A 22,294-nucleotide genomic window follows, 5' to 3' on the forward strand; every position below is an offset into this window, starting at 1 on the left:
TTCAATACATTTTGCAATGTCTTATCAACTTCTGATTTTCATCAATAATGATGGTTCATGATATGCATAGTATCACTATATCTATCAAATCAAAGAACTAAATAAGTTGTTCTTCATAAGGATACATGCTATATATAAAAAATTTTGAATTTTTTTAAACATTAAGAAAACATATTTTTAATATATATTAAAATTTTCGGGCCTATCGGGTCCCCCCCCTCCTTCTTCAAAGCTGGTAGTTTCCATAACTCATTTTTCAGGATAATGTCGAATGCTCGAGAGGGGGAGAATAGTATTGACTTTGTGTCACCGAGGCCGGCAAGCATAGCTGTGGAGAGGGAAAACTCGGGCAACCCAGGTCGGGTAGTTGTAAGCTTCCCAAATAAAGGAGGCGTAGGAGGAAAACTTGTTATGCTACCAAAAAGCTTCCAGGACTTGTTAGAGATCGGTGTAAAGAAGTACGGGTTTTTGGCATCAAAGGTGGTAAACAAAGACGAGGCGGAAGTAGGCGATATTGAAGTAGTTAGGGAAGGTGATCATTTGATATTTGTAGGTCCCTAAACCAGATCAAACAACACGTTCTTGGATCAATCTAGGTTGTAGGGTAACAGATATCACCTACAAGTAACCGAGATCTAGGATCTTGTTAGCGTTTGTGTTATTTACTATTTTTGGTAATTTGAGATATGTTGGATGGATAAGATAGAGAGCGAGAAAAAATGTTTTTCCAAAAGTTATGTATGCATAGACATGCTTCACTTTTTATAAGTGAGAGCATGCCATGCTTTCCTTCAATTCATCTTGGGCCAAAAGGGGTTTTATTTACAAAGTGGTCCCAGGCCTAAAAATACATCAAACATTAAATGAAGCACGTACAACCGGCAATTAGCTAACAAATACAAAAGACTTATAACATCGAAATGGGCTCTACAATATTTGTTAGTGTTTCGAGTTGGACGGTTGATGAATCAAATTAACAAGATGGTGAAATGGAAATCTAACCATCAGTTCTAATCTTAGTATTTGTTAATCTCTTGGTTTTTACTTTCTTACTAATATATTGAGCGGTATAATTTTAGTCCCTATGGTATAATGAGTTCATGACAAGATGGCAATATATAAACCACACACACGTATTAATTATATTGTATCGCAATATAAGAGGACTTCATCTTCTTGAGCCAGTTCAGGAGGGGTGTAACATCCATGAGGATCCTGTGTAAGTTCTATTTGGTGAGAATGTGATAATGCCTCTGAAAGATCCTTTGCATAGCCAGGGTAGCCACAAGAAAGCCGTACGCGAGACCAAGAAACGCAAATATAACCACAGCACCGATAACCATAATAATACACACATCCATTGGTCTAACAGTTGTTAGCATTCCTCACTTGAATCGTACACTCCGTGGCGGGTATCTGCTGATCGAGATGCTATCTCTCCGTGGGCAGGTAATAACATGCACTCTTTCAATACATTTTGCAATGTCTTACCATCTTCTGATTTTCATCAATAATGATAGTTCATGATATGCATAGTATCACTATATCTATCAAATCAAAGAACTAAATGAGTTTCCCTAATTAATAAGGTCTCTTTCGGCTTTCCTAGCTTGTCATAATTTTACAATGGCTACATGATGTGATAATGATTTTAACCAGGTTTCATGTTATCTTCCACAGGTTTCTATCCTGCAAGTTGAGTGGTGTACGATGCATCACCGTGTTGTAAGTGATGCAGCTTGTGCTCATTATGAAGTTCATCGAAACGTCTTGGCATAGTCTGATGATATGCTAGGAGTTTGCAGAAAGACGGTTTGGCATATCATCCGATTTTGACAATACGTTTCGATGAACTTCTTGAACATAATGAATAGAAGCTGCGTCACTTACACCACGGAGAGCATGCATGTATCTTGTTCCAAGAAAGAGTACTAAGTTAACTTTTATAAGTCGTTATATTGGAGCCGTTTGGACTTTGGAGTCAAAGCTGGGATCGATAGTTGCTGAGTCAAGATAGTTGGTTCCTGATTTATTGGCATTGCTAGTTTAATTCTGTTGAGTCTTTGTTTACCATTGTTGATTTTGGATCAGTCAAACAGCAAAAAAAACAAGGATTCAGTCGAATGTAATCGTATTATTTCAATAGCCAAATGCTTACAGAACTTAATCGAATGATTACAGATGTATTTTCGACCTGATTGTGAATTGAAAAGTGGATAAAAAAAACATGCATACTGGAATGTTTAAATAGAAAAAAAATAACAAACTTTGCAGATAACTAGGTCTTCATCTGCTCCTTTATTTCTGGACTTCTAACGTTCACAAATAGACACGTTCTTCTCCTGCTTACTTGGTCACCAAACACAACTGTTACTCCCCGAGAATTCAGTCAACATTAAACCAACACTCTCCCCCTTAATGTTGACATCTCCGTGCAGGTCTTTCACTCCGATACGACTCCTCATTTCAGCAAACTTCAAACTGGCCAACGGTTTTGTCAATGTGTCTGCTTTCTACAGATTACCGCTCACATGTTCAACACACACTTGTTCTCGTTCAACACACTCACGTATGAAGTGATGTTTGGTGTCGATATGTTTGCTTCTCCCATGAAAAACGGGGTTTTTCATTAGAGCAATCGCAGATTCGTTATCAACAAACAGTTTCACAATCTGAGCCTTTTCTTCCATTAGATCACTTATTAAATTCCTTAGCCACAACGCCTGATACGCCGCCGACGTGGCTGCCATGAATTCGGCTTCGCAGGAGCTTAAAGCAACTGTCTTTTGTTTCTGTGAACACCAACTGATCAGATTATTAGAGTAGTAAAATGCCATACTAGTCGTTCCTCTTTGGTCTTCAATATCAGTCCCATAGCTACTATCAGAATACCCAATTAGCTTTCCATTTCCACCACTTTCATACTTCAGCACGAAACCAACTATACCTCTAACATAGTATTTGTTTCACTGCTGCAAAATGGCTCTGTTTTGGGTTTTGCATAAATCTGCTCACAACCCCAACTGAATAACTAAGGTCCGGCCGGGTATGGATTAAGTACCGAAGACTGCCAATCAGCTTCCGATACAAGGTCGGGTCAACATCTTCTCCGTCTTCATCTTTAATTAATTGTAACTTAGGAACCATAGGAAAACTTGTGGCATTACAGTTAGACATACCTGCTACCTCGAGAATTTTCTTTGCATAAGCTTCTTGTCCTATTGATATACCGGTTTGGGACTGTTCTACTTCCATACCAAGATAATAGGACAACTTCCCCATGTCACTCATGTCAAAAATCAACTTCATCTTTCTTTTAAACTCTTGTATTCTTCTTTCACTTGATCCAGTCACAATCAAATCGTCTACACATACTCCAACAATAATAACAAAATCTGATTCATGCAGCTTGTAAGCAGCTGCTCGTGCACACTTTTGCTGAACCCGAGGTCCTTTAGGACCTGGTCCAAACGGGCATTCCAGGCCCTTGGGGCCAGCCTTAAACCATAGAGGGCTTTGTGCAGTCGATGCACATCTTCTCTTTTCCCTTGACTTCGAACCCAACCGGTTGTGTCACGTACACTTCTTCTTTTAACTCGCCATTAAGGAATGCAGACTTGACGTCTAGATGATGTACAAGCCACTTTTTTTTTGCTGCAATAGCCAAGAGAAATCTGATCGTTTCAAGGCGAGCAACCGGTGCGAAGGCTTCTTCAAAATCAACTCCTTTCTGTTGCACATAACCCTTTGCTACCAAACGCGCTTTGTGTTTTGTGACATGCCCACTAGCATCCTTCTCAACTTAAACACCCACTTTAACCCTATCACCTTGTGACCCTGTGGCAATTGGGTTAAAGACCAAGTGTTGTTTCTTATAATCGAATCAAGCTCAGTATTCATAGCTTGCACCCATTCTTTGTGTGTTGCAGCTTCATCGTATGATGTTGGTTCATCATCAGCCAACATTAATTCTCTATTGTATAGGCCCCGAACCTCTTCTTCATTCATTGGTATGGTATCTCGATATACACTGTTAATTGATCGAAACCCTTGATAGGGTGTGTGATCAAACGGTACAGTATTAACTGATGATTTTGGTCTAGTACTTCTTTGCAGATCTGCTTCATATTGATTTCCTGGTACACAAGACATAGGTGAGTTATTGTTTACCTGAACACTAGAGTTCGCTACATCATCATCTGACTGTTGTTGATGGCCCGCTTCATGTGGGCTATCAACATGCGTACGGACCCAACCAGTAATCGATCGCTCAACCTTAGGCTTCTCCCAAGCCTACTTCTTGTTTTCAACAAAAACGACATTACTGGCTACTACAATTCAATTCTTAACCGGATTCAACATCCGATAACCCTTCGTTCCATCTTCCACACCCAAATACACCATAGCCTACCCTCGATCATCTAACTTGGCAAGATGGGTTTTCATCTGCTTTACATAACCAACACAACCGAACACCCTTAAATGAGTGAGGTTCGGTTTGTGCCCTTTCCACAACTGGTACGGTGTCGTTTGTTTCACGGCTTTAGTTGTTATTCGATTAAGAATGTACACCGAATGTACTACCGCTTCACCCCATAATGTCTCCGGTACACACATTGACTTCAATAAGGACCTGGTCATCTCTACAATTGTTCGGTTTCGACGCTCCACTACCCCGTTTTGTTCAGGGGTATACGGAGCCATCAACTGCCTCTTTATGCCTTCAGTCCTGCAGAACTCGTTAAACGATCGTGAGGTGAACTCACCTCCACGGTCAGTTCGCAACATCTTTACCTTATACTTGCTTTCTTTCTCCACCTCGGCCTTAAAACACTTAAATTGCTGAAACGCTTGGTCTTTGGTTTCAATTATATAGACCCACATATATCGTGTGAAATCATCAACAATTAACATAAAATACCGATTACCTCCTGCAGTTTGTGGAGTGATCGGTCCACACAAATCTGCATATACTAAACCCAACGGTTCAGTCGCTCTCCACTTTGCTTCTTTTGGAACCGGTTTAGTGATTTGCTTCGCCACCAAGCACCCTTCACAGACCCGTGTCGGGTGAGCAATCCGTGGCATACCGACCACCAGCTCATTCCGAGCCATCGACTCCAAAATTGCAAAGTTCGCATGGCCCATCCGTGCATGCCACAACCAAGCTTCATTATCCAAGTGAACACCTAAGCACACCGGTTTAGTCACCTTCAACGTGATCTTGTACAACCTGTTCACCGATCTTTGGATCTTCATTATAAACCTCTCATGATCATTATATAACTTTAGTGTGTTACCGTGCATATGAACATCATACCCTTCCTCAGTTAACTGTCCCAAACTAAGGATATTACTTTTAAGAGCCGGAATGTAATACACATCCGGTATGAGTATGTGTTCACCGGTTTTACTTTCAAACACTAACGGGCCCTTTCCTTCTATCTGAACCGTAGACCCAACTCCAAACCGTACTTTGCTTGTTATGTTGCAATCTAGTTCAGCAATTGCTTGCACCATTATCAGCATACCACACATCTTTGTTGTCACCGGCTCTCGGAATTACTCGATCTTCATTCAATAGAACCATAGAAGTCGTGTCTTCACCATGTAAAATCAAGTAAAGAGCCGGTTCGTCTTCATTTGCTTGAGCCAGATTCGCTTCTTCCCTCTTTTCTATTGGTTCTTTACACTCGGACGCGTAGTGCCCGAGCTCATGGCAATTGAAACATTCAATATGCCGTTTATCCTTGTTCCTCGACCCGTTTCCGTGATCTTGGTTTTCCGCGTGTCCGCCACGGTTACCCCTACCGCGACCACGTCCCCGAAAACCATTCCGACCACCCCGGTCAGATTTTCCTCGTCCAGCCGACTTCTGACTCGTGTACTGTTGACTTTTGCCTTGCCCTTTTGAGATTGTTGACTTTCTGTTTTTGTGAATAACAGACTGTTTTCACTTGCGTGATGCTTCTGACGAAGTTTTACCCTATCTTCATAGGCCTTCAAATGAGCAATTGCTTCTTCAAATGGCATGGTCTCAACATCAGAACTTTGCTCAATCGAAGCAACCAGGTTTATGAATCTCTCTGGGACCGTGTCAAACAGTTTTCGAACCAATTCTTCATCTTCCAACGTTGCTCCAACACTATTACATTTCGAAACCATACTCGATAATTTCCCCACATACTCATCAATAGAATCTCCATCCTTCATCTGCAACCCTTCAAACTCACTTTTCAGAATCCGCAACCGCACTTTCTGAACTCGTTCAGCACCCACATACTGGGATTTTAACGAGTCCCAAACTTCTCTGGCCGTCTTCTTCTTCGCCACCTGCGAAAGAATTTATTCAGGAATTGCCTGAAAGATGAATGCTCGAGCCTGCTTGATCTTTCTTTCATCCACAACCACTCCGGTTGGTGGCTCGATGGCATCCCACAACCTGTGGGCATCCATGATAGCTTCCATCTTGATGGACCAGGTATTATAGTTTGTAGCTGTGAGAATTGGGTATTGGAAAGGAACATAATTTTCTTTAGAGGAATTAGGGTTTGTAACAACTTCCATGGTGTTGAAACGTGGAAATTTTGGCATAAAATTGGATCAGAACTTGGATGATCTGTTACCAAATGTTGGTTTTGGATCAGACAAACAGCAAAAAAAACAAGGATTCAGTCGATGTAATCGTATTATTTCAATAGCCAAATGCTTACAGAACTTAATCGAATGATTACAGATGTATTTTCGACCTGATTGTGAATTGAAAAGTGGATAAAAAAACATGCATACTGGAATGTTTAAATAGAAAAAAAATAACAAACTTTGCAGAATCTGCTCCTTTATTTCTGGACTTCACAAATAGACACGTTCTTCTCCTGCTTACTTGGTCACCAAACACAACTGTTACTCCCCGAGAATTCAGTCAACATTAAACCAACAACCATTTCACTTTTTCCTTCTATTATGTAATGCGGTTCATGGTTTTACAGACTTCTGTTGGGCTGATCTTAAAAAAGTCAGCCTTAAGTTTAAATATTTTTTTGGTTAAACCTGTCAAACCATAAAAAGTCAGCCTTAAGTTGAAACTGTCATTTTTTAAATATCAAACTTTGTTTATTACATAGATACAACTGTTGAACAGTTCGGTGTATATAGGAGATGGTGAGAATGTACCACTAAATTCATGGCTGGGGCATGATGTAGAAATGACTAGCATCCGTTGAAGGCTAAGGCTGTGATTGATATGGGCTCAGAAAGATATGTTCTTTGTATTGTTTTTGGGTCTGTTATTACAATCTCTTTTTGTTGAGAAACATCATTTCCACAAGTTGAGGTTTGCTTGGTGGGAAATTTTGTTATAGTATACGGAATCGGAAAGTTTAGTCACATGACTGAATTGGATCCCAACTTTTGACATACTGTTCAATTATTGACAACATAAATTACTTATTATTTTTTTTTGTTAAAACAATCATGTTCATTGGATTACATCGAAACAGAAGGCAAGCGGGCAACAAGCTGCGCCGCTACCCCTTTTCAATTATTTGACTTTTTGTGACATAACAAGCAGCCAAATCACATAAATTTGATGGCATAAAGACAATATAAGAGTTTAAACGTTAAAATGCATAGTTGTGCCAAGTGTCTGAAACTGAAAGTGTGTTAAGACATTGAAATAAAACATAAAAGATGCACTATGATAATAAACTGTTGGACTCGATATGCCCAAGGCACATTATTAATTGATGTAGCTAGTATGTTATGATTCAAGTCGGGTCATATTCAATAACAAGCTAGACAAACACCAATAATATTTGTTTATATATGATATGATCATAACAAATAAATATTAACACTTAAGTTATTTAGAAAGGGGTTTCTAAATACAATGTACTTGTGAAATAAATAAATCATATGGATGATTTATATTTTGAGAGATAGCATTCCATAATGTTACTTAAGATGGTTAAGTAACAATATGTGAATAATGGTTACCAAACATGTCACCTATAATGTTTTATAACATAATTGGAAAGTTATAAAATAAAAATAATAATAATAACAACCATGAAGGCCCTCTTTGTCTTCATATTATTTTATTATTATTACAAGTTAGTGGGTGCATGCATAGCTTTTGATTGGTGCCTTGGGTGGTGCTATATTTGAAAGACTTCTTTGTTTCTTTCCATTATCAATCTCTCACAACTTTCATACATACAACACAAGAGAAGAAAAATCCCCTCTTCTCTTTTCTCTCTTGGACGGCCAAGAGTAAGAACACAAGTACAAGACAACACAATAGAGGATAAATCCTCTACGCACTCTCCCTTTCTTCCTCTCTTTGGACGGCCAAGGAAAAAGGAACCAAGGAGTGTTGTCAACTGAAAATCCTAGCTACAAGTGGTGTTTGTTGGAAAGCTTGGGGTATGCTAGCTTGAGGAGCTTCATATTCAAGTTCTTGCCTTCTTCATCATCATCTCCTTCCTCTTCCTTGGATTTGAATGGTAGCTTTAACATGTATGGACTTATAGTGTCATGCGTGTGTTTGATAGTATGTATTTCGTATTTGGATCTGGGCTTGGGTTTTGCATGTGTAAAATTGGTTTTAGACATATGAAATTAACAAGATTTAAAACTTATTTCCGCTGCATTTTTGGTAAAATTAGGATTTTATCACTTTAATAATCTTGTTAAAACCCAACATAAACTAGTCAAGTAATAAAACCAAAGAAACCAAAGCGAACGAATCGAAAACAACCAAAACGAAAGGGATTTCAAAAACCAAAAACTGAAAATTCTATTTGAACCCAAAAATGGGGCACCTTACTCAAAGTGGTGAAAATAACTGGTTAATTAGATTATCATATTTCTAACCTGTTTTATATTTTTGTTTTCACAATAAAATTAGATGTCTATAATTCTATATTTTTAGTTTAAGGAGGAAATCAAGTGTGAAACAAGGGGAGTGATGTAAGACATATGTCAAATTCCTTTATTATTTAAAACGTCCGTAACTTTTTCATACGACATTTAAAAAAAATTACCATGATAAAGCGTGTTTTTTTTATCTTACCATATTGCTATATAAAAATAAAAAAAATTAATGGGTTTTTACAAAATTGTGTTTTATCTTGTGTTATACAATTGTGATTTTTATTGTGTTTTTCCATTGTGTTTTTTACATTGTGTTTTTTCATAGTGTTTTCCATTGTGCTTTTTCTGGCGACTTTTCCAACGAATTTCGGGCGAAACTTTCTGGCAAAAGTTGCCGGCGACTTTTCCGGCCAAAAAATTCCAACGACTTTTCCGGCCAAAAATTCCGACAATTTTTCCGGGTAGGTGGTGGCGATGGGTGACAGTTGTGGTGGCGATGGAGTGGTGGTGGTTATAAGAGATGAGTGAAGACATATGTGGGTTTTTGAAATTAAATTTAGTGGGTTTTTAAGATTAAATTAAGTGGGTTTTAAGATTAAAGTATTACACCAAAATGCCCTTCTTCCTATCTTTCCTATGAAAATCAAACTTCTTATTTGAACCTAACCTTAAATAGTGAATATATTTATTAAAAAGTAGTAATTGTATATAAGGGTAAAACAATTAATCTCGCTAAATTACGATTAACAAATTATAGTTATGTAGGTCCCAACGCGGGTGGATCTAACAACTATTATTGGATCAACCAAACTCAGTGTTAGTGGAATATCACACCGGGTCACCTTTGGTCTTGGATCTTGATGTTAATTTCGGATGAGTGAGTGTGAGAGTGAGAGCAAGATATAACAAGAGAATAACAATTTGACAAAAAGCTTCTTTCTCTCATAGCATGCTTCTCTATTTATAGAGAAGCATGCATGAGAAGTATTTTCATTTCATATGCCTAATGGGCTCATTTACAATGGTCTTGGGCCCAAATACATACAAAAATAACATAATAAGCCCAAAACATAACTATTACATAAAATTTCAATACAAAAGACTTAGACATACAAAACGGGACCTAATAATCTCCCTTTAGTCTTTAGTATTGGAAACCGTTGGTATCATACTCCAAGAATTCTTCATCAGAAAGTGGAAGTTCAACAAGTCTCTTGACAAACTTGTTGAATGCTTCAACTATCCGTCTGTGTGACGTCCAATGTCCTCGACGGTGCCCAAGGGTGAGTTGTAGAGCTTTAGAATGCCTTCCTTGTGAAGACCCATCAGCTCGTGCTCGTCAAATATACGAATGTCGTGCATATTCCTGCAGTGTATGACGGCTTCACCCGTGTTGTTATCAAATTCCCAGCCAATAAAGTCTCGGAGCGTGTTTGGAATATAGGGATCACCATGATAAATAGTGTGACTGTCTTTTGGCGTCCTATACCTCCACATAACTCGCGGCTGTCTGGTGACTGGATCAATCTCTCTTGGGTTCTTGAACTTCCGACCCTTATTCACTTCAAAATCTTTATACCCCACTTTCGACTGATGGTGCAGATGATTGGTGACCCAACCTTCCAACATGTCATCATACTCCCCCGTAACCAAAGCTTTTCAAAGATAGTTGATATCAAGTTCTGGTAGCGTACTTAGCTCTTTATGGGTGAGGTAGATGAGATCTACGCTGTATCTTCGAATAACCAAACTACTATTCTCCGGATTGTATTTTGCATATACAATCAATGAATCATCATGACAGGGGTAGTTGAGGGTGTGAGTACCGGCACGACTTGTCATGAGATGTGTCTTCCGTTTCTTCTTTTGTGTGGCTTGTGACAAGTCGGCGGCTGGATCAGTGACAGGTGCATCTGAAGCTGCTTGAACTTGAACATGAGGTGTATCTGGATTCGGCGAGTAGTTGATGTAGTCGTCGTCTACTGCCTCCTCTGTATTTTGCGTTATGAGTGACTCCAATGTTTTCCCAGCTTCAATAAAATCATCCATCACACCTGCAATATTACATGCAGGAAACAACTTATTATATATGTCTTCGATTTTGGAGTCGTCCTGCCTCACCTTGCCTGCAGACGCAGCTGGATCATTGTGAGGCCCTTGATCCTGTGGAGGTGATTGAGTGTGACCTCCACCTCCATTGCCTTCAGCTGCGCCAGCTCCAGAGTCTCCACCATCTCCTCCGTCACCATCTCTGTCATTATCATCCTCATTGAAACTGTCGTGGATATTATCATCCACGTCATCATCTTCTTCGTCGTCCTCATCATCACTCTCATCTTCATCATCATCATTATTTCCATCACCACCTTGTCCACCAGCTTAGGGTTAAGGTTGTTCAACATGAGACATTCCCAAGCTGGTACCAACGACACTAGCTGCCTGGCTGACCTGCGGTGCAACCTAACCCACAGTCGCCTCTCCTTCTGATCCACCAACCTGCTCATCTCACACAGCCACACTTGGACCTGTGGTAGGTTGGGATCCATTAATCTGTGCAACGGTGGCAGACTTCCTCCATGTTCCAAAAACTGAGTCAAGACGGGCCTCGAGCGTGGCAAAATCATCATCACGCATACCAATAAGCTCAGAGGCCGCCTTGTATCTCTCCGTGATCTCCTCGTTTATTTTCAACTGAACCGCATTCAGACGATCCTGCTTAGCTATCTTTGCTTGAATAGCCTCTATGTCGGTTCTGAACTGTGTGTTTTCGTTAATGAGCGTACCGAGAGAGGCACCCGATGCAGAAGGTCCTTCAAGTATTGACACACGGGATTTGGTAGCCTCCTTCTCAATATCCCATTTAGTCACTGTGTCATCAATCTTCTTGAATAAACGTTCTTCAAGGATATTGGCAGTAGGAAGGTTCCTTTCAAGAGTCTCCACTCTATTAGCCACACTTAAATGTTCATCCCTCAAATTGGCGTTCCCCGAAGCTTTATGGTTCAAGAGCTCTTGTTGATTCTGAATTCGACCTTGTAGTTGGTTGATCAAGGATCGTTGATTGTCTATCAAAACATAATGCAGCTCTCTCTGCTTCTCTAGGATCTCAACCCTTGTCACCAACTTCGCCTTCTCCTTGGCCTCCTCCATCTTCTTCTTCTTTTGATTCTTTATGTACTCGAGTAGCACCAACTCTCGTTCAGCCCTTTTCGCGATTTATTCCTCCAGGGCGATGATCCTATCGAGGATAGGATCAGCGTACACTGGAGGTGTCGAAGACTTTCCTTTGGCTATGGGTTCAGGTGAGAGGATTGTAGATGGAGGAGTGTCAGAGAGGATGGGTGGTGATGTTGTTTGGAATGGAAGGGTAATGGATCGAGTAGGTAGTGGTGAGGTTGTAGAGGTAGGTGGTGTTGAGAATAGTGGTGTGTAGGCTCTAGGTTCTAAGGTTGATGATGGCGGTTGTGTTGGTGAGAGGAAATAAAAGTTTGGCTCCATAGGCTTGTAGATTTGATTGGTGAGTTGAAGACAGGTGAGGTGAATAGTGAGGTGATTAAGGGTTTGGTTTGTGTTGGTTGTTCGGGTGGTGTGGCTGTTTGTGGTTGTGATTGAGGTGGGGAATGTGGTAGGTTTTCTAAGAATGATGGCATTGATTGGTCTTGTTGTGTGGGTGAGGGTTCAGGTGAGGGGTTTGGTGAGTCATGGAACATGGTTTTGGTTGGTTTGGATTTGGCTTTGATTCTGGTTTTGGGTTTCTTGTACACAGGAATCTTAATCTTGGCTACGTCTAGGTCTCTTAGGGTTTTGGCTAATGTTTTGGGTGAAACTACTTGTGGGTCAGGTGTAGAGGAGGGCTTACCTTTTGTAGAAAGCTTGACAACGAGATTGGAAGACTTCTGGGAGTCCGCAAGCTTCTTCAAATGCTTCAGAACCTCTAATTTCCCCGCTTTCTTCCTCAGATTCATCCCCGACAGGCTAGGTCTCCTCAAACAATCCAAATTTTGTTCCTGGTCTCTCTCCTTGATACTGGTGACCCTTGCCCTTAGTACTCAACATGAGCCCGAACACTGACTGCTTGATTGCATTGACATGGTAAGGCTCGGGCAATGACTTCTTATCCTTAGCCTTCTTCTGAGCTGGCCTGGGCACCTTGGGAATCATATCATCAAGCAACAACTACACGAATCTGAGATGTTGACTCATTAGTTGTGTTCGCCAACATGCACAAGAACAGCATTCGGGAATAATTGAACTTTTCCCGATGTGTTAGTGCATACATAACCCGTACCCAATTTGCTCGCATGCTATCAAATCCTCCCCTCAAATCTGACAAACAGTGAATCACGATATGAAACAAGAATCTCCAATATGGTGGCAGATGTTTCTTCTCCAAGCTCTTCCATTCTGTATCATATCCCATACTGGTCACAAATTCACTCAGCTTAGCCCTGTCACCTTTCTCATACACATAATCTGGCTCATCCTTAATCTTCAATGCACGCCTGATGTCTCCTTCTGTAATCTTCAATGACTTTCCTGCCGCCTTTGTATTGATCGAAAGAACGTCCTCTGCAGGTTTAGCAAATGCCCAGAATTCTATAACCCATTTAGAGTAGATGGCAGGGTTAGCAGAAATGGCATACTCAAGGGGTGACTGCCTTAGCCCCTTGATCATTGATGTGAACACCTTTTCCTTCTTATCTTTTGGCTCCTCGAGAGGACAATACAAATTATGTGTCTGAAATCAAAACTTAGGATCATGAGAATCATCATTTATAACTTAAACTAACATAAGATAGACTATATATAAAACTTTAAATATGTATAAAGTACTTAATTTAATTAGTTACTTATAGTTAATTAATTATATACAATTAAGTTTTAATAAGTTAAAAAGTTGATTTAAGTTTAATTAACAATTAATAAATCCAGTATATAGTCAGTTAGTATGTCCATAAAGTCCAAAGGGTAAAACAGTCCATATGTCACAGAACAGTTCAGAAGCATATCAGTTCAAGGTCTCTGAAAATTTTGCTAAGTGTGAAATTTTCGCTTGAGAATTTCGCATGGGCTTTTAATTTGCTTCGCATGGCTTATGCGAAGCGAAGTTAACATTCCATTCGCTTCGCATGGCTGTGCGAAGTGAGCAGGAAATGGATTCGCATTGCAAGGTCATGCGAAGCGAAACGGATTTTGAACTCGCTTCGCATGAGCCATGTGAAGCGAACCAGAAATGGGTTTCGCATCACATGGTTGTGCGAGGCGAATAAGAGACATACTTCGCATCGCATAGTTATGCGAAGCGAAGTAGAATTTCTTATTCGCTTCGCATGATTCATGCGAAGCGAAAAACCTTCCCTTTGCAAAATATCTCCAATGCGAAATCTTTTACTTAGCCCCTTTTGATCCCTTTTGCTTTCCAGGTGGTCGCCTAGACCCGAATTGAAGATCTGGAAACTTTGGGATCTTGACCCTTTCTTTTACTCCTTCAATCATACTATGAACTGTTTGAACAAAACCTAGATCTACAATCTGTACAAAATAAACCAAAAGCTAAGATCTAATGATGATTCTAAGGATCTATTGTCCTAACGATGTTTGCTCGATGTGACAACAACAACAAATTTCAAGATCTACCACTAGATCTAGCCGACGGTTCATATGAACCATCGTTAGATCTGAAAGAAACCCATAAAGAAGAAGATGGAGTGTTGATGATGTTATACCGAAGGTGTGGGTTCCATCATGTAGATCAAAGTGTGATTATGAGGTTGGATTGTTGTGAAATTGAAGAAAGGATTAGGGTTTGGAAGATAAGATAGAAAGAGAAAGTGAGAGAGTATTTGGTAAAGTGTTTGATGAATGGTTAATGATATTTTAGGTGGCCCTTATATATAGGGTCAGCCTATCTCGCGATAAGGTTAAAACATCGCGAGTATTCATCGAAAATTCACTCTCAGTCCTCGTTCTTTAAAATTGTTTACGAACTCAAACCCCAAAAATATTTAATCACCGAATCCAAGCACTTAATTATTTTTCAAAATTTTCTTTTGTCGGTCCGTGACTGTTAAAATTTGCAAAAACGATCTCTTTGACAAAGTGAAACAAAAGTAAATTACAACTTAAATAAAAGTAAAGTAAAATAAAATTAAAAATAAAATAAAATAAAATAAAAATAAAATAAAATAATAATAAAAAAATAAAAATAAAAATAAAATAAATTTAAAAATCAAAATTAAAAATAAAACATAAAATATTAAAATACCAAAGTAAATAATATTTTAGAAAATAAAAACAAAACAAAACAAAATAAAATAAAATAAAAACAAAAATAAAACATAGGTAGAAATAAAGTTAATATTGAATTAATTTACATAATTCTTTTCATTGATTAATTAATCAATTTATAAGAACAATCGCAACATGGAATCATATTGATTTGCAAAGCTCTAGATCGCGTTTCCATTTTGATGTTATTGTGACACAAGTTCATCATTGATTGTAGATATCGTCCATCCGTTTAACTTGACAAGTGTTTTGATGTTAACGTGATACAATCAAGGTTCAGTTAGGCACGGAACTTGTGTGGTCCCCACTTAATCAGACATGTTACTGATTCCATTATATCTCGGGCCTAGTTTGTGTTAACATATCACCTCAACTTGACTTAAACCTTTCTTATTTGATCACAGTAATCTTATTAGCACATTGGACACTTTTACTTTGTACACTTGACTCTTTGTACAGTTGACTCGATCTAGAAAGATTAAAATAAAGCAGAAGTTCAGGCCATAACAATCAATCAGGTCGGATAATACCATATTATCGCGCAGAGAAAGTCCAAGGCTTGAACAAAAGAAATAAAATAAAACAAAGCAGAAGATTCAGGGCCTTAAAAATTAGGTCGGATAATACCATATTATCGCGCAGGAGAAAGTCCAAGGCTTGAATCAAAATAAATGAAGAAAAAAAGCATAAGTTAAAATTCCTAGAACTGACTCTTTTTCTTGTTTTTTTTTTCTTTTCTGACTCTTTTGTTTTTCTTTTTCTTGCTTTTCTTGACACTTTTCTAGACTCAATAAAAATTAAAAATTGACATTGACACATATTTTCATAAGACTACTGTGATCAGGTAAAGAGAGGCTTGGGTATGACATGTGTAATTTCATTTGAACCTTCATGGATATGACTTTAACGGAATCATGCAACAGCATCATAAGTGTATAGCCACTAGCACCGGCAAGAGTTTAGGTTTATATCACCCAACACTTACTTGTTTGTCAAGCCTATCTATACATCTATGAGTGACCTTGTAGCCTTTTGATCTACTCTTTTCATGCGCTAGTATCATTACATGCCAATGTACTATCACTTTCCACATGGTCGGATCAAATTCTCAATTGAAAATTTTAAATATCCGACTCCCTCTAAACGGGACAATTCTTTTTGAATTTTCTGAATTTTTTCTTAAATAGGAGTAAAGATGAAATTAATATTACTAGTAGGTATGCCCGCGCGTTGCGGCGGGGATGCAATGAGGATTTGATCGGTATGATGAAGTCTAGACCGTTTTAACATAAGATTCATTACAATTTACAAATGAGCGCGCCTCTTTCGAGTGGTAATATTACAATAAACAATCCAACAATCTACTACTAACATGTCTTAACATTCAGTATATACAAAACAAATGTTGTGTTACTTTCATTTAAACATATCATTGCACCTGTAATTGTATAGATTCATCGGTATTGAGGTCTTGCATAATCCGGGGCAGTGACTGGCAACTCCATTCGATATTTCCGAACTGTTTATTCAAGGCTTCATCTAAACATAGAATTGCCTTGAAACTGCGCAAAAAATTTTGGATTCAGATCGAGCACAAAAAGAGCGGCTACCATATGGAAGAATATATGCTATAACACAAAAACTCCATACATTGGCATATTTACTTTCTCGGACCACTCGAATATATCTATGTACACCTGATCAGCTCCCAGTTCTTCACCCTTGGCTCCGGCTGCGACTCTAATAACATCTTCAATCAACTGGAAATTACCCATAATATCCACGTGGACCCCACTCTGTGTGCCCCGGCCCTCAAGAATGTTAGCTGGAGGGTTGTGATCGTATTCCCGAACATACGTTTTGATTCCCGAAGGATTGAATCGGGTTTTCCCACGCCAACCTGTTGCACACATCTAACCCGCGCTCAATGCTGGTACGGTTTCATCACCATCAACTGTATAAACCCCATCTTTTAAGCAACTGTCCTCGTTTTTATCCTTTGCTGACGTGTCAATTTGGAATGGTATGTAGCATTCAGCTAAGGTTGTGAGTTTATAAACATATCCTCTTTCAGTTGGGATACCAACTCCATACATTGAATAAATCTCCATGTCTGGACCGTTTGGTAACCTGAAAATGGATATTATTGCTAAATAGTAAAGGGCAAAAAGGTCATTTTGTAAACGGTACATAACAAAGATATGTTACAAAGATTCTTACTTTGTCTGCAATGGATTAGACCAATATTTGTAATGTTTGTATTTTGGGTCATCCAAGTTATCAACAATACCATATGAGAAATGAGCAGCATCGCGTTCCATCATTTTTGGAGCAACAAACTCAAGCAAATCCACAATGTCGCTAGTTGTATAAACCTTGTACTCTGCAATAGCCTTAATTCCACCAAATCCCATGTCATGGTATTCGGTCCAAACATCTCGACATGTATTGTTTGCGACATTGTTACCCTTCACATCACCCTAAACATCAACACTTACTTTAGAACACATTATTGGTTCTGAAACTGCAGTAATACGATATGGTTGTTTGAATAAACTAATACTAAAAATCATACCCTGAATTCTATTTTCTCGATCTCTGAAGATGGTGCCTCTGCTGCATCTCTCCCAAACGATATTATGCTTCCATAATTTGCATGTGTTGCTTCAATTTCCGACTCACTTTTGGTGGAAGATTCAGTGTCATTTTTTGAATGTTCTCTTACTTGGACTATACCCGTCTTTGGGTGACCAATCAAGACCTCCCCAAATGGTTCCCCCACCTTTCGATATCATAGACATGGTTGAATCCCACGTGTGGCTCATTCACATTACATGCTGTAATGTTTGAATCTGAAATGAATCCGAGTCCAACAAACCCGGTGCAAGAGCCCTGCAAATAAGTTGCATACAAGTAGTACTAAATGTTAAATTGTTAATATAAACCCAACCAATGTATTACATGCTAAAGTTTAACGAAAAACCTAAGTACCTGACTGATGCAATATCTTTGGCTTCAGCAGAGAAAAGCCCGGATACAGCTTTTGGGAAACCTAAAAACGGTCCACCAATATTCATCACCGCCTTCATATGTTTAGCACACCAATCTGGTCCACCTCCACCACTCATTAGAGCCGGTGCTTCAACCCATTTCATGAAATGCAGGAAGTAGATAACACCCATTGAATGTGGGATAATAACTGCCTTTCTACCGCCATTTGTAGCAACCATTAGTTTTATATTGCTCTTTATCCGACTCAATGTTTGGTCTCTTACCTGCACACAACAAAATAACCCATTTCAGTTATGACCTGGCCCATCCATCTTGCCACCTGGTTAAGCAGAAACAAAACCTATCTTTGTGTTTTGAAATGAGAGTCTCCAGTCATATGTAGCCATGTACATATTTTTCTCTTAGTAACCAACACGGGCCAAGTTAGCAATCAAAACAGCCAAACAAAATATCCTGGGGCGAAGTAGTCCCTGGTGGATCCATCCCTGTTTTGTTTTCTTAAATAGGAGTAAAGATAAAATTAATATTATATATAAAATAAAATCTTTTTGTTAAGTCAAATGACTCGATTTTGGTTTTTCTTAAAGTAAATTTTAAATTCTTTTTGGTGAGTTAAAGTTAACTCATTTTCTCCCTCTAAAATTGTGACATATTTGAAAAATATTTACAATTTAAAATAAAAGATAAAATTACTCAAAAGAAATCATGCCCAAGGATTCAACGAGATATAAAAATCGGGCACGACTAAAGGTATTTGTAAAGAGATCAGCAAAGTTAAAATCAGAATTGACCCGTTTAATGTTGACAAGCTTACGATCGAAACAATCACGAATAAATTGTATTCGGATGTCGATGTGCTTTGTCTTTGAATGCTGGACCGGGTTTTTAACAATCGCAACGGCCGCCTCATTATCACATTTGATCGTTGTATCATAGAAATTCAAACCGTAATCTAGCAGCTGATGCTGGATCTAAATGACTTGGGAGCAGCAACTGGATGCAGCGATGTACTCGGCTTCTGCTGTGGAGGTGGATACAGTAACTTGCTTTTTGCACTGCCAAGAAATCAACCTATCTCCCAGAAATTGACATCCTCCCGATGTTGACTTTCGGTCTAAATTGCATCCCCCATAATCACTGTCAATGTAAGCATGAAGTTCGAAGGGGGACTCTTTCGGATACCAGAGTCCCAAACGAGGTCTTCCCTTCAAGTATCTGAAAATACGTTTGACAGCTGTCATGTGGGATTCTCTTGGATCAGATTGGTATCTGGTGCATTGACAAACAGGGAACATGATGTCCGGTCTGCTTGTAGTGAGATACATTAATGAGCCAATCATGGACCTATACAGGTGTTGATCGACTGGCTTTCTTGACGGATCAGGAGTGAGGACTGGTCTTGTAGTAATTGGAGTCATGAATGTAGTTGAGTCCTTGAATCCAAATTTCTGAACAATGTCGTGAACGTACTTCTCCTGATGAATCAAAGTCCCGTTCGTCTTTTGTTCACTTGTAGGCCCAGGAAGAATGCCATTTCTCCCAAAGAACTCATCTCAAATCACTTCTGCATAACCTCTGAAAACTCCTTGCATAGATTCTCATTCGTGGACCCAAAGATAATGTCATCAACATACACTTGGACTAGAATCAGATCTCCCTTAACCTTCTTGACAAAGAGTGATTGATCAACAATTCCTCTTTTGTACCCATTCTTCACCAAATGGTCAGCCAGTGTGGCATACCAGGCACGAGGTGCGTGGTGTGGACCATAAAGTGCCTTGGCAAGACGATAGATATGATCGGGATGATCTGGATCTTCAAAACCTGGAGGTTGACTGACGTAAATTTCTTCTTTAACCTTTCCGTACAAAAAGGCTGTCTTCACGTCCATTTGATATACTTTGAAGTTCATATACGACGCATAGGCCAAAAAGATGCGGATTGCCTCTAATCTGGCCACGGGTGCATAAACCTCATAGTAATCAAGTCCCTCGCGCTGCTAAAAACCTTGCACAACAAGCCGGACTTTATTTCTGATGATAACCCCTTGTCGTCCTTTTTATTTCGGAACACCCACTTCATTTCAATCGGTTTCTTATTTTCTGGTTTCTTCACTAGCCTCCAAACATTAAGCTTCTTGAACTGTAACAGCTCTTCTTGCATGGCTTCAACCCAAGATTTTTCTTTCAATGCGACTCGGTAGTCCTTAGGTTCAACCTATGAAATAAAACAAGCAAAAAGACATTTGTTAATGTTACCAGAAGTGCTGCGTGTTTGAATGCCAGCTGATGGATCTCCAATTATATTCTCATTCAGATGTCATCGGTGGATCGGTAATTGAGGAATTTGCTCGACATGCTAGACTGGTGTTGTCTCTAGTTCCACTGATAAGCTTTCTATGGGATGAAAAACAACAGTCACATTAACAGGAATATTTTCATCAACCAAATGTTCTTGATCGATGGAACCATCCCATAGGTTGTCATAGAAAGGAAAAATGATAGCTAGAACTGATGTAGAGTTTGTGTTGCTAGAAGCTTCATTTTCAGCTTGTTCAACCTGAGCCGTCTCTGTGTTTGTTTCCTCAGCCACACCTTGATTTTCTTCTTCTTAGGGAGGTGTGGGAACAGATTCCACCACACTTGGTTCAGCTGGAGGATTTACAACATGTTAGGTCTGATCGTTCTCCACATTATCTGCCGACACATATGAATCGGTATCTGAATCTGTGGTGTCTTCGACAGTGGGCATTTCAGTAGTATCTGTAGCCAGCTGTACTTCATTTACCGGGATTGGTTGATTATCCACGGGTGGAGCATCCAGAACAGGTCCAGGAATAGCTACATGAACGTCTTGCTAATTTTCGGTTCAAAGATTTAAAGCTTGTAAAGTATATATATTTCTCGGGAATTGAATCGACACTCCTCGAAAACCTTCTCATCATCCCGGTACGTTAATTTATTTAACTTTTCAACCAAGATGTCAATCCTTTATAATTGGAGGGGCTTGAGGGTAAGATTTTTATAACAAAATAAACAAACCCTAACCCCCCCATTCCCTTGTCCGATCGGCAGCCTACTCAAGCCTCCCCACCCTCGTTTTTCTTTTGTTCAGCCATGATTAAGGTCTAAAACTTCAATTGAAGGTTAGTTCTATGTTTCCCCAAGTCACTTACACCTTAATTGATCATATTAACGCGCTTATTGGTCGTTAGGGTTGAGTTTTGGTTATAACGATTTCTGACAGATTCGTACTCGTTTATTGTTCGGTCTGTAACTCGATGAAAATGTATTGTTTTGATCGATTCTTGTTTCTATGATGTTCTACTTTGAGTCTAGTTTCCAGAAAGGTATAATATGTAATTTTTGGACGAGATTTGAATTGTTTTTATGATTTTATAAGATCGAGTGTCAAAGCTGATTCGGGATGACGGATTCTGGTCTGTCTTCCTGACATCATAACTCTTTTTCGACAAGTCCAAATTGGTTGGTTCCACTACTGAAAGTTAGTATTTTGAGTTAGGAACCAAAACCAATTGGAATCGTTTAATTTGGCTGAGTAATTATTTTTATAAAAATAAAACCATTTTGTTGCGCACTGAAATAGCTGCACATATCTTTCTGTGTTGGCGGAATTTTTATGATTTTTGTGTCCACTATAAAAATATAATAAAAATATTTTTATAAACCTAAGACACTTATTAAAGTCTGGTAAAAATTTAATAATTTATTTCAAAGGTTATACTATGTAATTAAATGCATCTTCGCATCTAAAATCTGCACGTTATATTTGTTATTGATCGATAGGTTTGTTTTAGGCTTAACCGGTGGATGTTCAATTGTGTTCTTTTCGGGGCTGTTCGAAGTGAGTTTTTGCACCAACATCTTCCTAGGTATGTGTAGTATTACATACTTTAAAATCATGTCCTTTGGTGTTCGTTTGTTTGGTCAACTAGTTGTTGTTTGAAAGATAGTTTTCGGTTGACTAGAATGGTAGATTGTCGCGTTTAACGCGAGGGATGAAGTAAGTGATGACCAATTCAGTTCGGATAGCTTCGGTTTAATGTACGGGCTGTTGGAAAATGATTTTTATAACTATTGGGGCTGAATTGGTTGTCGGT

The 22,294-nt window shown here is 38.9% G+C and overlaps 1 pseudogene; it reads right to left on the reverse strand.

Annotated features, from left to right (window-relative positions):
- Positions 1-12,849: 12,849 nt before the first annotated feature.
- On the reverse strand, positions 12,850-20,065 carry LOC143584853 (phospholipid:diacylglycerol acyltransferase 1-like; annotated as a pseudogene).
- Between the last annotated feature and the right edge of the window lie 2,229 nt (positions 20,066-22,294).

The sequence above is a fragment of the Bidens hawaiensis genome, unplaced genomic scaffold, assembly GCF_021521415.1.
Source record: "Bidens hawaiensis isolate Kalapana, Puna unplaced genomic scaffold, B.hawaiensis_p1.1 tig00033477_1, whole genome shotgun sequence".
Classification (NCBI taxonomy): Eukaryota; Viridiplantae; Streptophyta; class Magnoliopsida; order Asterales; family Asteraceae; genus Bidens; species Bidens hawaiensis.